Below are 14,661 nucleotides of genomic sequence, written 5' to 3'. Positions count from 1 at the left end.
TCACTCTGCACTATAAAAAAGCGCTGCCGCCATTTTGCGCTCACTCTGCTGTGATTTCAGTTAGGGACAGGACGCTGTGTTCTAACTGAGGGCCAGTTGAGCTTGCTAATTGCTTTATTTTCCTTTCCAAAGGCTAATTTAGCAAAACGCTGTGTGTTCTTCACTGTTCACCTTGCTCTTGCCTTGCAGCGCTGTTTTAACAGCGTTCTGCAAGGTCTCTGTGTGTGTGTGTGTGTGCAGCTCACTCTGTAGTCTGTGTGCAGCCATATACCCGGTTGTATTCCGCTCAGGGGGGGTTCACACTGCCTCACACAGTTGTTCTTTTTTGCTCTTAGTGCAGCCTTCTGCACATTTTTTCTCAAATTTCCTATTAGTGTTTTTCCACCAGTCTCCAGCTCTATTGTGGAAAAACACTACATAGGATAACCTAGAGGGGGGTTTTTGGGCCTTGCAGCGCCGTTTACGGCTGTCTGCACGGTCTCCGTGTGAGCCCAGCTCGCCCTGTAGTCTGTGTGCAGCCATAGCCGGTTGGATTCAGCTCAGGGTTCGTTACTGGCTCATACCTTGAGAAAAATTTTCCTTTTTTTCAAATAGTGCAGCCTGTTTAAAATTTGAAAAAAAAAATTCCTATTAGTGTCTTTCCACTCGTATCCAGCTAAATAGTGGAAAAACACTATATAGGATAACCTAGAGGAGGGTTTTTTGGCCTTGCAGCGCCGTTTACGGCTGTCTGCACGGTCTCCGTGTGAGCCCAGCTCGCCCTGTAGTCTGTGTGCAGCCATAGCCGGTTGGATTCAGCTCAGGGTTCGTTACTGGCTCATACCTTGCGAAAAATTTTCCTTTTTTTTCAAATAGTGCAGCCTGTTTAAAATTTGACAAAAAAAATCCTATAAGTGTCTTTCCACTCGTATCCAGCTAAATAGTGGAAAAACACTATATAGGATAACCTAGAGGAGGGTTTTTTGGCCTTGCAGCGCCGTTTACGGCTGTCTGCACGGTCTCCGTGTGAGCCCAGCTCGCCCTGTAGTCTGTGTGCAGCCATAGCCGGTTGGATTCAGCTCAGGGTTCGTTACTGGCTCATACCTTGAGAAAAATGTTCCTTTTTTTGAAATAGTGCAGCCTGTTTAAAATTTGAAAAAAAAAAATTCCTATTAGTGTCTTTCCACCAGTCTCCAGCTCAATTGTGGAAAAACACTACATAGGATAACCTAGAGGGTTTTTTTGGGGCCTTGCAGCGCCGTTTACGGCTGTCTGCACGGTCTCTGTGTGAGCGCAGCTCGCCCTGTAGTCTGTGTGCAGCTATAGCCGGTTGGATTCAGCTCAGGGTGCGTTACTGCCTCATACCTTGAAAAACAATTTCCTTTTTTTCAAATAGTGCAGCCAGTTTAAAATTTGAAAAAAAAAATTCCTATTAGTGTCTTTCCACTTGTATCCAGCTAAATAGTGGAAAAACACTATATAGGATAACCTAGAGGAGGGTTTTTTGGCCTTGCAGCGCAGTTTACGGCTGTCTGCACGGTCTCCGTGTGATTTAAACTAGCTCTGTAGCCCGATCTGCACCAAAAAAAAAGTTAAGTTCACCAAACACAACTTAACACTTGTGTAGGCGACATTTGAAAAATAATAAAGTTTAGTCCACAATTTACAACCATAGTGTTTCTTACACCTGTTAGGAGGAGCATTACAGGAATAAGCACACTAAGGCCTTAGTACTTTTCTGCTTATCTTTATCTGTCAACCAAGATGAAGAGGGCAGGGAGTAAGGCACGTGGGCATGGGCGCGGAGCAGGGAGAGGAGCAGGGAGAGGACGTGGTGATTCTGTGCCTGCTGCGGGCGCCGGTGACTCGTCGTCACTCAGTTTCAGCAGGGAACAGTCCTTCATGCGCAGCTTTGTCGGAGAGCGCCGTGCACCGCTGCTGCGTGAAGACCAAATTGAAGCCGTTGTCGGGTGGATGGCAGCTAACGCCTCGGCATCGACTTCAGTTAGTGCCACATCCTCTCAGGCACAGAGCACTGGAGAGCAGCCATCTGTCTCTTCACCACCTGCCAAATTGGCCAGGCAGTCAGAGAGCCCAGGACAGGAGCCGTCTCTACTTCTGTTCTCTGAATCTCTTGGCTTGGAAACAGGGGGCCAGCCAAGCAGCATTGGAGAAATGGAAGAAGAGGCAGTGTGCAGTGATGCCCAACACCTTTTTCTCTCTGACTCTGAAGAGGCAGGTGGGCCAGTGCCTCCGGTGACCACAGCGCAGTACGCATCTGATGATGAAACTCAGGTGCCGCTTTCTCGTGCGTACTGTGCTGCTGAGACTACCCAGGAGGAGCAGTTGGTGGCAGAGGGTAGTGGAGATGATGAGGTCCTTGACCCATCGTGGCGTGAGGAACAGGAAGGTGGTGGGAGCAGCTCAGAGGAAGAGCTTCCTCTTACGGGCCAAAGAGGGAGAGGGAGGGGGAAGACTGCGGAGCCTGTAGCCTCCACTTTGGCACCCGTTAGGAGCCTGTCTCTTTCCAAAGCCAAAAAGGGCGCTCCCAAGACTTGCAGTGCCTGGTCCTTTTTTGACACAGTTGCAGATGACATTTGTTTTGTCAAATGCAAGCTGTGTCATCATAAAGTAAAAAGAGGGAAAAATGTCAGCAACCTCAATACCACAAATATGTGGAAACATGTGCGGACCAGGCACGCGGTGGAGTTACAGAAACACACTGAAGATGTAGGCCAACCAACAGCGGCAGCTACCACCTCTTCAGCTCGTGTTGCCTCTTCCTCCAGCTCACGCACAGCTGGTTTGGCTTCCTCCCAGAGACCTTGTGTAATTCCACCCACAGCACCACCTTCCCAGTCATCCTCACACTCCCAGTCTACTCTACAGCCATCGGTAGTACAGGCATGGGAGAAAAGGCGGGCATTCTCGGCCAACCACCCCCGAGCACAGGCTCTGAATGCAGGCATTGCCAAACTGTTGTCCCTGGAAATGCTCTCGTTCAGGCTGGTGGAGACTGACAGCTTCCGTGACTTGATGGCATTGGCAGTCCCACAGTACAAGGTGCCCAGCCGCTTTTACTTCAGCAGGCAGGCTGTCCCTGCCCTGCACAGGCATGTTGAGGCAAACATAAAACATGCGCTACTGAACGCCGTCAGTAGCAAGGTCCACCTCACCACCGATGCGTGGACCAGTCAGCATGGACAGGGGCGATATGTTTCCCTCACTGCCCATTGGGTTAATGTTGTTGAGCCAGGTACAGATCGTGCGAGTGGCGCAGGACGTGTCCTGCCCACTCCAAGGATTGCAGGAATCCAGTCTGTACGCATCGACTCCTCCTCTTACACCAGTTCCTCTGATTCCTCTCTGCAGGATCCGTCACAGTCCACCCCCACATGGACCCGTGAACGTTTACCTATGACCGACATGAGCACAGCCGTGGCCAAACGTCAGCAGGCCGTCTTGAAACTAGTTTCATTGGGGCATCGAAGCCACACAGCGCAGGAGCTCTGGAATGCCATAAAGCAGGAGAGCGATGTGTGGTTACTGCCAGCGAATCTCCAGCCAGGCATGGTAGTGTGTGACAATGGCCGAAATCTGGTGGCAGCTTTGGCCCTTGGCAACCTCACTCACATCCCATGTCTGGCACATGTGCTCAATTTGGTTGTGCAGAGTTTTCTGAGGGACTATCCGGATCTTGATGCCCTGCTGCACAAGGTCCGCCTAGAGTGTGCTCACTTGCGGCGTTCCAGCTTGGCCAGATCCCGCATTGCTGCTCTGCAGCGCCGATTCCGCCTTCCGGAACACCGCATCATATGTGACCTACCTACCCGGTGGAATTCCACGTTACATATGTTGGAGCGGTTGTGTGAGCAGCAGCAAGCAGTTATGGAGTACCAGCTGCATCAGGCGCAAAGAAGTCGCAGTCAGCGCCGATCAGACTTCACAACCACAGAGTGGGCCACTATGAAGGACGTCTGCCAGGTTTTGCGTCCTTTTGATTATTCCACGCGGATGGCAAGTGCAGATGATGCACTAGTCAGCATGACTGTCCCCCTTATCTGCCTGCTTCAGCAAACTTTGCAAGGGTTAAGGGATGATGTGGTGGAAGAGGTGGAGGATGAGGAGTCACCTTTTCCATCAGCTTCTGGAGAGTCAGCACCACGTGGTTCCTCACAAAGGGGTATGCAGGGGCCAATTTGTGAGGAGGATGAGGAGGAGTCAATGGAGGAGGAAGAGCTCCGTCCAGAGGAGGGAGCGACACAATTGTCCAGTGGTGAGTGTGTACAGCGAGGGTGGGGTGATGACGAGCGGGCAGAGATCATGTCTCAAGCAGGGGACAGCGTTTCTGGGCCAGTTGGCACTCTGCAGCACATGGTGGATTTCATGCTGCAGTGCCTGAGAAACGACCGCCGCATCGACCACATTCTCAACATGCCTGATTATTGGGTGTTCACCCTCCTCGATCCTCGCTACCGGGACAACGTCCAAAACCTCATCCCTGCGTTGACCCGGGAGCGTAAATTGCGGGAGTACCACGACACACTGGTGAATTCCATCATCTTCTCCTGTCCAACTGAGAGGAGTGCTGCTAGTGCTTTACAAAGCAGCTCAGTGCGTCGAGGCAGTGGGGGAGGCTCTGCCCAAAGAGGGAGCAGAAGCAGTGCCTCTGCCCAAGGCAAGCCCAGTATGGCACAACTCTGGCACACTTTTGTGTGCCCGCCCCAAATGTCTACACCATCACCGGCGGCTCCAGTCAGCAGGAGGCAACGGTTCCGTCAGATGGTGACAGACTACATGGCTTGCCCTCTTACTGTACTCCCAGACGGCTCTTCCCCGTTCAAGTTTTGGGTCTCTAAGCTGGATACATGGCCAGAGCTAAACCAGTATGCATTGGAGGTGCTGGCTTGCCCTGCGGCTAGTGTCTTATCGGAACGTGTCTTTAGTGCCGCAGGTGGTGTACTAACAGACCGTCGCATGCGACTATCCTCCGATAACGTTGACCGGCTTACTTTCCTGAAAATGAACCAGGCCTGGATCTCGCAGGAATTTGCCACTCCTCTGCCTGATTAAGTAATTGGGTGTCATCCAGGTCTCCTGCTGTGTTCATCTTTCTACCACCTGAACTGCTATTCCTGGGCTCCAACACCGCCAGTTGCGGCTCAGAAGTGCAGGCTGCACAGTAAAAACATACGACCCAGTGTTATTGGGTTTCAGTAACGTCAGCTGATCCCCAGCTGTGTAGCCGGCAATGTGTCCTGCGACCGCCACGCTGGCACAACAACCTAAATGTAAGGGAACCTGTCCCCCCCCCGTCGTTTGTTACTGAAAGAGCCATCTTGTGCAGCAGTAATGCTGCACAAGGAAAAGGTAGCTTTTTTTTTTTAGCTCTTTGCACACGCAGAACTTAACACTTATAAAATGTGTTCACTGATACCGTTATACCGTCCCGGAGCTGGGACTTTCCTTCGTAATGTGACGCAGCACAGCCGTCATTCCTACCCACTTGGTGCCATGAGCTGCCTCCTCAGCGTTGTTTTAAGCTGTCACGGAGCCTGCGCTGTTCTGTTATCCCTTGGGCATGCCCTATTTGCGCTGCCTGTCTTCTGACATAATTTGGTGTCAGGCTGGCTGCGCCTGTGCGGCCGCGGTGCCCGAGATCCCGCCTCGCAGTGTCTTCTGATTGAGTCACACTGCGGGCCTGGGATCCATGGGCATGCGCAGTGCATATCTTCCCCTCGGGCTCTCGCTCATTTCCCTCCGCCTTCTTTAGACTGTGCGCCGTCAGCTGATCCCTAGCATGCCACGGCCGTGACACCGCACAGTCTGAAGAAGAGGGAAGGAGGGGAGTGAGAGTCGAGGTTATGCACTGTGCATGCCCATGGTTCCAAGGCCCGCAGTGGGATTACGTTAGATGAGACTGCGAGGTGGGATCTGGAGCAGCGTGGACGCACAGGCACTGACAGCCTGACACCAAATTATGTCAGAAGACAGGCAGCGCTAATTGGGCATGGCCAAGGGCTAACAGAACAGCGCAGGCTCCGTGACAGCTTAAAACAACGCTGAGGAGGCAGCGCACGGCATCAAGGGGATAGGAATGACAGCTGTGCTGTGTCCCATTACGAAGGAAATTCGCACCTCCGGAACGGTTTAACGGTATAAAGGGACACATTTTTAGTGTTTACTTCGGTGTTTGCAAGGAGCATAATTAAAAGAGCAACCTTTTCCTTTTGCATCCTTAGTGCTGCACAACATGGCTCTTTCAGCTACAAACGTCTTGGGGGGGGGGGTTAAAGGTTTCTTTTCAACTTGCTCCAATCAGGCTTCGGCCTACACTCTGTTCCTCTGCTCCTCCTGCTGTCCCTGGGCTCTAACACCGCCAGTTGGTGCCTGGAAGTGCTGTGTGCACAGTCAACAGTCGCTCCTCTGTTATTGGGGTTCAGTAACGTCAGCTGATCCCCAGCTGTGTGTGCGGCAATACCTCCAATCTGCTCCTCCTGCTGTCCCTGGGCTCTAACACCGCCAGTTGGTGCCTGGAAGTGCTGTGTGCACAGTCAACAGTCGCTCCTCTGTTATTGGGGTTCAGTAACGTCAGCTGATCCCCAGCTGTGTGTGCGGCAATACCTCCAATCTGCTCCTCCTGCTGTCCCTGGGCTCTAACACCGCCAGTTGGTGCCTGGAAGTGCTGTGTGCACAGTCAACAGTCGCTCCTCTGTTATTGGGGTTCAGTAACGTCAGCTGATCCCCAGCTGTGAATCCGGCAACGTGTCATGCGACCGCCACGCTGGCACAACTAAAATGTAAGGGGACCTGTCCCCCCCCCCTAGGCGTTTGTTACTGAAAGAGCCACCATGTGCAGCACTAATACTGCACAAGGGGAAAGGTCGCTCTTGAAATTATGCTCCTTGCAAACGCTGAACTACACACTCATGTAATGTGTCCCCTCACACCGTCCAACCGTCCCGGAGGTGGGACTTTCCTTTGTAATGTGACGCAGCACAGCCGTCATTGCTACCCCCTTGGCACCGTGCGCTGCCTCCTTAGCGTTGTTTGATTCCGTCATGGACCCTGCGCTGTTATGTTATCCCTTGGCCATGCACAGTTTGCGCTGCCCGTCCTCTGACATCATTTGTTGTCGTCCTGGCTGCGCCTGTGCGTCCACGCTGCCCGAAATCACACCTCGCAGTGTCGTCTAATGTGATCCCACAGTGGGCCTGGTATCCATGGCCATGCGCAGTGCATATACTAGCCTCTCACTCCCCTTCTTCACGCTTCTTCAGACTAGGCGGCGTCAGCTGATCCCTAATAGCATGCCACGGCCGTGACGCCGCACAGTCTGAAGAAGCAGGAAGGAGGTGAGTGAGAGGCGATGATATGCACTGCGCATGCCCATGGATCCCTGGCCCGCAGTGGGACTACATTAGATGACACTGCAAGGTTGGATCTCGGGCAGCTTGGACGCACAGGCACTGCCAGCCTGACACCTACATGATGTCAGAAGACGGGCACCGCTAACTGTGCATGGCCAAGGGATAACATTACAGCGCGGGCTCCGTGACAGAACCAAACAACGTTGAGGAGGTGGCGCCCGGCACCAAGGGGGTTGGAATGACGGCTGTGCTGTGTCACATTACAAAGGAAAGTCCCACTTCCGGGATGGTTTGACGGTGTGAGGGGACACATTATATGAGTGTGTACTTCAGCGTTTGCAAGGAGCATAATTTTCGGAGCCACCATTTTCCATGTGCAGTATTACTGCTGTACAAGATGGCTCTTTCAGCAACAAATGCCTGGGGGGGGGGTTAAAGGTTCCCTTTCAACTTGCTCCACTGCAGGCTTCGGCCTACACTCTGCTCCTCTTTGATTCCCTGGGTTTCAACACTGTCAGTTGCCACCTGGAAGTGTTGTCTACACAGAAAAAACACTAGGTGATGTGTCAGTGGGGTTCAGCACCGCCAGCTGTTCCCCTGCTGTGTAGTCGGCAACGTGTCCAGCACAAGCCACGCTGGCACAACAGAACAAAAGCTGCCACCAGTGCAGGCTTCGGCCTACACTCTGCTCCTCTCCTCCTCCTGCTGACCCTGGGCTCAAACACCGCTAGTTTTTGCCCGGAAGTGCTAGCTGCACAGAGAAAAACACCAGCCAATGTGTTAGTGGGGTTCAGCAACGCCAGCTGTTCCCCTGCTGTGTAGCCGGCAACGTGACCTGCAAACGCCATGCAGGCACAGGAACTGAAATTAAAAGGGAACCTGGCCCCACCCCCCCAGGTGTTTCTATGTATAACAGCCACCTAGTACAGCAGTACTGCTGCATTTGTACAAGGTGGCTGACTTTTTCTACTTGCCCACGTGGAACTCAACACGTACAAAATGTGTCTCATTGAGACCATTCCACTGTCCCTGAGGTGTGACTTTCCTTTGTAATGATACGCAGCACCCCCCTTGGTAGCGTTTCCCGTCTTTTGTCATCATGGTTAGCTGGCTGCGCCTGTGCATCCGCCCTGCTAGAAACAACGCCCCTCGTTGTCATATTTATTTTGTCAGCGAGGGTGTGGTTTATGGGCACGAGCAGTGCATATGTTCGCCTGTCTTAACTCATCTCCTTCTGCCTTCTTCAGACTGTGCGGCCTCCTGGCCGTGGTAGGCGATAAGGGATCAGCTGAGGCCGCCCAGTCTGGAGCAGGTGTAAGGACATGTGTAAGCGGCAAACCTATTTACTGCACAAGGCCACGAATCCCAGCCACGCAGTGTGATTTTTTGAAAACACACTGTGGGTCTGGGATTCATGTCCATCGCTAACCGCAACGGCCGACATGAAATGAGGTCAGAAGACAGGAAGCGCTCACAGCGCATGGCCAAGGGATCACAATAGCGCAGACTCCTGTACAGCAAATAACAACGCTCAGGAATCTGCGCCCAGTACCTAGGTGCAAATTTTGACACCTGTGCTGCGTCTCGTTAAAAAGACAAGTCACGCCTCCACAACTGTTTGACAGTATAATGGGCTAAATAGTGTACGTGTTTTAGTCAGCATGTGCAAGGAGCAAAACAAATAGAGCAACCTTTTACTTGTGCAGCATTAATGCTGCACAAGGTGTGGCTCTTGTACCTTGCAACACCTGAGGGGGGTTAAAGGTAACCTTTGAAATTGGTTCAACTAGGCTTCGGCCTACACTCTGCTCCTCTACTCCTCCTGCTGACCCTGGGCTCAAACACCGCTAGTTTTTGCCCGGAACTGCTAGCTGCACAGAGAAAAACACCAGCCAATGTGTTAGTGGGGTTCAGCACCGCCAGCTGTTCCCCTGCTGTGTAGTCGGCAACGTGTCCAGCACAAGCCACGCTGGCACAACAGAACAAAAGCTGCCACCAGTGCAGGCTTCGGCCTACACTTTGCTCCTCTCCTCCTCCTGCTGACCCTGGGCTCAAACAACGCCAGTTTCTGCCCGGACATGCTAGATGCACAGAGAAAAACACCAGCCAATGTGTTAGTGGGGTTCAGCACCGCCAGCTGTTCCCCTGCTGTGTAGCTGGCAACGTTTCCTGCAAACGCCACGCAGGAACATGAACTGAAATTGAAGGGAGCCTGCCCCCCACCCCCCCAGGTGTTTCTATGTATAACAGCCACCTTGTACAGCAGTACTGCTGCATTTGTACAAGGTGGCTGACTTTTTCTCCTTGCACACGTGGAACTCAACAAGTACAAAATGTGTCTCATTACAGACCATTACAATGTCCCTGAGGTGTGACTTTCCTTTTTAATGACACGCAGCACCCCCATTGTTAGCGCTGCCCGTCTCCTGACATCATTGGTTGGCTGGCTGTGCCTGTGCGTCCCCCCTGCCCGACACAACGCCCCCCGTTGTCTCATATATTTTGACTGCGAGGGTGTGATTGATGGGCACGAGCAGTGCATATGTTCCCCTGTCTTCACTCCCCTCCTTCCGCCTTCTTCTGACTGTGCGGCCTCATGGCCGCGGCATGCGATAAGGGATCAGCTGAGGCCGCCCAGTCTGAAGCAGGTGTAAGGACATGTGTGAGCGGCGAACATATTTACTGCACAAGGCCACGAATCCCAGCACCGCAGTGTGACTTTAGGAAAAGCCACTGTGGGTCTGGGATTTATGGCCATCGTTAACCGCACCGGCCAACATGAAATGAGGTCATGAGACGGCCTGCACTAACAGGGTATTGCCAAGGGATAACACAAGAGCGCAGTTTCCTGTACTGCAAATAACAACGGTAAGGAATCTGCGCACAGCACCTAGGTGTAAATTTGTACACCTGTGCTGCGTCACCTTAAAAAGACTAGTAGTCACGCCTCCACTACTGTTTGACAGTATAATGGGCTAAATAGTGTACGTGTTTAATTCAGCATGTGCAAGGAGCAAAATTAAATAGAGCAACCTTTGACTTGTGCATCATTAATGCTGTTCAAGGTGTGGCTCTTGTACCTTGCAACACCTGAAGGGGGGGTTAAAGGTAACCTTTGAAATTGGTTCAACTAGGCTTCGGCCTACACTCTGCTCCTCTACTCCTCCTGCTGACCCTGGGCTCAAACACCGCTAGTTTTTGCCCGGAAATGCTAGCTGCACAGAGAAAAACACCAGCCAATGTGTTAGTGGGGTTCAGCACCGCCAGCTGTTCCCCCGCTGTGTAGCCGGCATCGTGTCCAGCACAAGCCACGCTGGCACAACCGAACAAAAGCTGCCACCAGTGCAGGCTTCGGCCTACACTTTGCTCCTCTCCTCCTCCTCCTGCTGACCCTGGGCTCAAACACCGCTAGTTTTTGCCCGGAAATGCTAGCTGCACAGAGAAAAACACCAGCCAATGTGTTAGTGGGGTTCAGCACCGCCAGCTGTTCCCCCGCTGTGTAGCCGGCATCGTGTCCAGCACAAGCCACGCTGGCACAACCGACCAAAAGCTGCCACCAGTGCAGGCTTCGGCCTACACTTTGCTCCTCTCCTCCTCCTCCTGCTGACCCTGGGCTCTAACACCGCTAGTTTTTGCCCGGACATGCAATCTGCACAGAGAAAAACACCAGTCAATGTGTCAGTGGGGTTCAGCAACGCCAGCTGTTCCCCTGCTGTGTAGCTTGCAACGTGACCTGCAAACGCCACGCAGGCACATGAACTGAAATTGAAGGGAGCCTGCCCCCCACCCACAGGTGTTTCTATGTATAACAGCCACCTTGTACAGCAGTACTGCTGCATTTGTACAAGGTGGCTGACTTTTTCTCCTTGCCCACGTGGAACTCAACACATACAAAATGTGTCTCATTAGAGACCATTACAATGTCCCTGAGGTGTGACTTTCCTTTGTAATGACACGCAGCACCACCCTTGTTAGCGCTGCCCGTCTTTTGACATCATTGGTTAGCTGGCTGCGCCTGTGCATCTCCCCTGCTCGAAACAACGCCCCTCGGTGTCTTATTTTTTTGGACAGCGAGGGTGTGATTGATGGGCATGTGCAGTTCATATGTTTGCCTGTGTTCACTCATCTCCTTCCGCCTTCTTCAGACTGGGTGTCCTCATGGCCGCGGCAGGCGATAAGGGATCAGATGAGGCCGCCCAGTCTGAAGCAGGTGTAAGGACATGTGTGAGCGGCAAACATATTTAGTGCACCAGGGCACGAATCCCAGCACCGCAGTGTGATTTTTTAAAAACACACTGTGGGTCTGGGATTCATGTCCATCGCTAACCGCAACGGCCAAAATGAAATGAGGTCATAAGACAGGAAGCGCTCACAGCGCATGGCCAAAGGATCACAAGAGCGCAGACTCCTGTACAGCAACTAACAACGCTCAGGAAGCTGCGCCCATGCAAAAAGGTGTTGTTTTCGACACCTGTGCTGCTTTTCTTTAAAAAGACAAGTCACGCCTCCACTACTGATTAACAGTATAATGGGCTAAATAGTCTACGTGTTGCATTCAGCTTGTGCAAGTAGACAAATTAATAGAGCAACCTTTTACTTGTGCAGCATTAATGCTGCAGAAGGAGTGGCTCTTGTACTTTGTAACACCTGAGGGGGGGTTAAAGGTAACCTTTGAAATTGGTTCAACTAGGCTTCGGCCTACACTCTGCTCCTCTCCTCCTCCTGCTGACCCTGGGCTCTAACAACGCTAGTTTTTGCCCGGAAATGCTAGCTGCACAGAGAAAAACACCAGCCAATGTGTTAGTGGGGTTCAGCACCGCCAGCTGTTCCCCCGCTGTGTAGCCGGCATCGTGTCCAGCACAAGCCACGCTGGCACAACCGACCAAAAGCTGCCACCAGTGCAGGCTTCGGCCTACACTTTGCTCCTCTCCTCCTCCTCCTGCTGACCCTGGGCTCAAACACCGCTAGTTTTTGCCCGGAAATGCTAGCTGCACAGAGAAAAACACCAGCCAATGTGTTAGTGGGGTTCAGCACCGCCAGCTGTTCCCCCGCTGTGTAGCCGGCATCGTGTCCAGCACAAGCCACGCTGGCACAACCGACCAAAAGCTGCCACCAGTGCAGGCTTCGGCCTACACTTTGCTCCTCTCCTCCTCCTCCTGCTGACCCTGGGCTCAAACACCGCTAGTTTTTGCCCGGAAATGCTAGCTGCACAGAGAAAAACACCAGCCAATGTGTAAGTGGGGTTCAGCACCGCCAGCTGTTCCCCTGCTGTGCAGCTTGCAACGTGACCTGCAAACGCCACGCAGGCACATGAACTGAAATTGAAGGGAGCCTGGCCCCCACCCCCAGGTGTTTCTATGTATAACAGCCACCTTGTACAGCAGTACTGCTGCATTTGTACAAGGTGGCTGATGTTTTCTCCTTGCCCACGTGGAACTCAACACGTACAAAACGTGTCTCTTTGAGACCATTCCACTGTCCCTGAGGTGTGACTTTCCTTTCTAATGATACGCAGCACCCCCCTTGGTAGCGCTTCCCGTCTTCTGACATCATTGGTTGGCTACTTGCGCCTGTTCGTCCGCCCTGCCTGAATAAAATGCTCCTCGTTGTCTTAATTATTTTGACTGCGAGGGTGTGATTGATGGGCACGAGCAGTGCATATCTTCGCCTGTCTTAACTCATCTCCTTCCGCCTTCTTCAGACTGTGCAGCCTCATGGCCGCGGCATGCGAGAAGGGATCAGCAGAGGCCGCCCAGTCTGAAGCAGGTGTAAGGACGTGTGTGAGCCACCAAAATATTTACTGCTCAAGGCCACGAATCCCAGCACCGCAGTGTGGCTTTATGAAAAGACACTGTGGGTCTGGGATTTATGGCCATCGTTAACCGCACCGGCCAACATGAAATGATGTCATAAGATGGGCAGCGCTAACAGGGCATTGCCAAGGGATAACACAAGAGCGCAGACTCCTGTACAGCAAATAACAACGCTCAGGAAGCTGCGCCAAGCACCAAGGCGTTATTTTGGACACCTGTGCTGCGTCTCATCAAAAAACCAAGTCACGCATCCACTACAGTTTGACTGTAGAATGGGGTAAATTGTGTATGTCTTTCATTCAGCGTGTGCAAGTAGACAAATTAATAGAGCAACCTTTCACTTGTGCAGCATTAATACTGCACAAGGTGTGTCTCTTGTACTTTGTAACACCTGAGGGGGGGGTTAAAGGTTTCCTTTGAAATTGGTTCAACTAGGCTTCGGCCTACACTCTGCTCCTCTCCTCCTCCTCCTGCTTCAACACGGGCTCTAACATCGCTAGTTTTTGCCCGCAAGTGCTAGCTGCACAGAGAAAAACACACGCCATTGTGTTAGTGGGGTTCAGCAACGCCAGCTGTTCCCCCAGTGTGTAGCCGGCAAAGTGTCCTGCAAACGCAACGCAGACACAAAGCTGCCTCCAGTGCAGGCTTCGGCCTACACTCATCTCCCTCTGCTTACCCTTTGCTCCAACACCGCTAGTTGGGGCTCTAGGAAGACAATCTTTAATAGGCAAGGCAACGCATCTGGGTTCCAGCACCGCCAGCTGGTTCTCGGCAGTGTTCTTGTCACAGGTACTCCCTCGTGCCAAGCCTGGTTTCAGCACCGCCAGCTGTTTCCGGGTTGTGTCAACTTCACTGAGACGCCTATGCTTGCCCCGTCGAGTTAGCCAACTCCAGGGTGCCTCCAGTTTAGGAGCTTCCTATGTGGGCTGCGTGAACTGGTAGTCAAGGCTGGTTCTGTAGTGCCAGTAGGCCCAGCTCCCCCTGTAGGACTGTTGGGGTTCGGTAACTGCGGCTGCCTCGCGGCCTAGCTGTTCTCTCCTCTCCTGTGGGCCTTGGGGTCCACCACCTGGTTCCAGCACCGTCAGCTGGTTCCGGGCCGAGCCTTTGGCTTAGGTGCCTCCTCCTGGGTATCCGAGTTCCGCCAACGCCAGGCGGTCCTTGGTAGTGCTTTTAAGCGCGGGCACCTACAGCTTAGTAACCGGGTTCCAGCACCGTCAGCTAGTCCTCGGTCGTGCCATTGGCTCTTGCACACTGGGGCAACGCATCCGGGTTCCAGCACCGCCAGCTGGTTCTCGGCAGTGTTTTTGTCACAGGTACTCCCTCGTGCCAAACCTGGTTTCAGCACCGTCAGCTGTTTCCGGGTTGTGTCAAGCTCACTGAGACACCTATGCTTGCCTCGTCGTGGTGCGGTCGGGTTAGCCAACTCCAGGGTGCCTCCAGTTTAGGAGCTTCCTATGTGGGCTGTGTGAACTGGTAGTCAAGGCTGGTTCTGTAGTGCC

This window comes from Ranitomeya imitator, chromosome 2 (assembly GCF_032444005.1).
Source record: "Ranitomeya imitator isolate aRanImi1 chromosome 2, aRanImi1.pri, whole genome shotgun sequence".
NCBI classification, from domain to species: Eukaryota; Metazoa; Chordata; class Amphibia; order Anura; family Dendrobatidae; genus Ranitomeya; species Ranitomeya imitator.
Note: the sequence above shows the minus strand (reverse complement) of the source record.